We start from the raw sequence: 3,342 nt of genomic DNA on the forward strand, positions 1-3,342 counted from the left end.
GGAAAACTCAAAACGCGCAGCATTATGCCGCCGCCGCCGCCAGACGTCCGCGACGCCATCTGTCGGCTTGGCCGACGGCGACGGCGGAAAACGCCATCTCTTCACCCGCTCGGCCGGCAGCTGCAGTTGTACTGGCAGCCGCCGAGGGGTCTCCCTCGTTCGTAATGATAACGATATTATAATATCTACCGATGTCCTACATGTCTTGCCTAATGCCTATACTTCATTTACGGTATGTCACAATAATATTATCATTGTATATAGTACATTATAGGCATATCATAATGAATACTTAGCAGTGGTTATCAACCATTAGATATGTGCGAGTAGGTACGCATGTCTTCGTAAGTGGGGGGGGAGGGCTTTAAGTCATCGAAATAATCGATAGCGTCCCCTTTATAATATATAGGTTTCAATTCAATAAATTATATATGGACAACGGGTTAGATTAGATAATACAATTTTTAACATAAAAAAATTGTTCTTATGCAGTATAATGTATGTCTATATACTCTAACTATATGTACCGTATTATATAATAAGTATATAATTCAAAGGATATTGTTACAGGTTTAGAATTTAGATTTATTTTCTCTGCACTGGTTGCCTCGTCTGCAGAATAGTAAAAGTATCTATAATAATATATAGTTATCATGATTTTAGTCGTGTATGCGAGATGGAAAAACGTCCATTAATAACTTAACGCTTAACGGTATATCTGCAGTACGCGTGTACATCAATAACAATAACATTAACTATAGTATATAACTATAATAATAATAATAATAATAATAATAATGATAATTATGATGATAATATTTGACAAATTTACACTGCAGAAATCATTTTTTTCAAACCCGTGTTAAATTCTACGCTCCCCCCAGACATTTTAAACGCCCCCCTCCCATAGGTTGGGAAACACTGTTATAAACAATGGTAGGTGGGTTTTTTTAAAAAATATTTTTCCCTCCTCTACCATCGCAACCGCACCGGGACGGGTGAAACGAAGTGCGTCGGCATCGTATAAGAACGCCGCCGTGCAAATGGCAGGGGGACGGCTATTATATAATATATTATATATTATGTACATATACATATATATATTATATATATATATACCTATTCGATCGTTGTTGGGTGAGTGGATGGGCGACGAGTGGTTGTGGGGAGGTTGTAGTCGTCGTCGTCGTCAAGAAACCGGACTCGAACGGGCAGGAAAAAAAAAATTAAATTAAAAAAAAAACCGTTTCGGGAAAAGAGACGGCGGCGGGGAATATATATCCTGCGCGAAAACAAAAAAAAAGGCCGAAAGCGGTTTTTCGGCGCGGTGTGTAATAAAAATATAATATTAATTGAACGACAAGGGAATAGAAGACGGTGGAAAAAAAATTGTGGGCATAGAATGTCGTGATCCCGCGGGAGAAAACGTCTAAGAACAAAGGGTTGTGGAAAAAAATGGTCCGTTCGTGACTGCACACGCTGGTTGAGAATTATGACGTGTTCGTTATTATGTATTATTATACAGTGCAAACGGCAAAACGAGAAATTCTTCGCAACAACGTCTTTTGTACGTATGTAAATTTACGATGCAATAGAACGGTTTTATTTTTTTTCAAAATATTTTTACGCACATTTATTATTTGCACTGGGCAAACATATAAGTACGTCTTGTAGATAGTCAACATTTGCAGGCCGCCGGCGTTGGCAGCGTTTCTGTTTTTACTTATCACAAACGTAGTACTTAAATAGTATCATAATAATAATTGCATATTATTATTACGGGTCACGCAGGACGGGAATTAGTTTAAAAAACCATATACAGCAGATACTGCAGGCTGAAACACCGGAATCAGTATTGAGATCATTATTGTTCCGGAAATTCGTCTGACTTACGATTTTCACGTTTTGTACTAGCTACACTCTAGTAGTCTGGTCCTCGCAAAATGGCATTTAATAAAATGATTATTTTTAAACTAAGAATTTGTCGTTTAATAATAAATATTATAACTGTCATACGGTTGTGGTGACGACTGATATTGTCAAAAGTCATACGCGCGTAGGTCTATACAACATATTATATCGATTTGTAAATGTCTCGCACAGTGTTATTGTCTTCCAACGGCTAGCGGCCGTGAAGCCGAATACGTTGTGTTAGGACCGTTGTTTGCAATCAGGGACGACCAAACAGGTGGTGATAGACACCGTAGTATAAAGTATGATAAAAAATGTATGATGGCGACTTAACGATACGCATACACCGCCAACCATCATACAAAGCTGCAGTAGCCATTTCACCGCTTTTCATCGAATGTCAATACTCGTCATGACCAATATAATCATATGTACACATAGTGCATCATGAGACCAACTGGATACGACGAACGGCGCAAACTCCGACGGGATTCAGTCTGTTGCCATCATACCATGGTATAAAGTATAACTGACCGCGGGAGACGCCGAGCACATTGGCGCGCTGGTGTTACCGCGGTTCTAGACGAAATGATAATAATAACAATACGCGATCCTGGTTACCAATAAATTACTTCGTCGTGTAAGACGCTGTGGACCGACCGGTATATAAGCGTGTGTAGTGATGTGTGTAACTCGCAAGGCTGGGCAAGTTAAAGATTTTTTTTTAACTCAGTTAAGTTAAGTTAATATGCACCAATAACAAAAAGTTAAAAGTTAAAAGTTAATTTAACTATAGGTTAACTCAGTTAAGTTAAGAGTTAATCCACACTTTTTGTTAACTTTTTATTAAGTTAAAAAAAAGTTAATTTTTTTATACAACGCTAGCGTACTTAATTTTTTTCCAAACCAAAACTAAATTTTAGGATATAGTGTTAATACTTCATACAGTATTTCCATATAAGTTAGATTCGAATGATATAAATTTTTAACTTTAAACAATTTTATTTACGATACATATTTTTTGACATGAAAACGAAATAGACTGAAATAGTGAAATATTATAAAATTAAAAACAAAATAAATTAACTTAACTTACTTCTTAAAATGAAAAATTAACTCGTTAATTTCACGTTAATTAAGAAAGAAATTTAGTAAGTTAACAGTCAAGTTAATGAAAAGCCAAAAGTAACTAGTTAAGTTAAAAAGTTAAAATAAAATTAACTTTTTAACTTAACTTTAACTTTTTAACTCGTTAATGCCCAGCCTTGGTAACTCGATGAGTAGTGGTCGCGTTTGCCAGGCAAAACTGATGAGATATCTGTGTTGTGAGTGTGTATTGTGTATATATATATGTGTGTAATTATTGTGAGTTAAAATGAAATTTCAACGAGGAATTGTCCAGGATTTCATTGTAAGATAATAATATTATTC

Source organism: Metopolophium dirhodum, chromosome 5, assembly GCF_019925205.1.
Source record: "Metopolophium dirhodum isolate CAU chromosome 5, ASM1992520v1, whole genome shotgun sequence".
In the NCBI taxonomy this organism is placed as follows: domain Eukaryota; kingdom Metazoa; phylum Arthropoda; class Insecta; order Hemiptera; family Aphididae; genus Metopolophium; species Metopolophium dirhodum.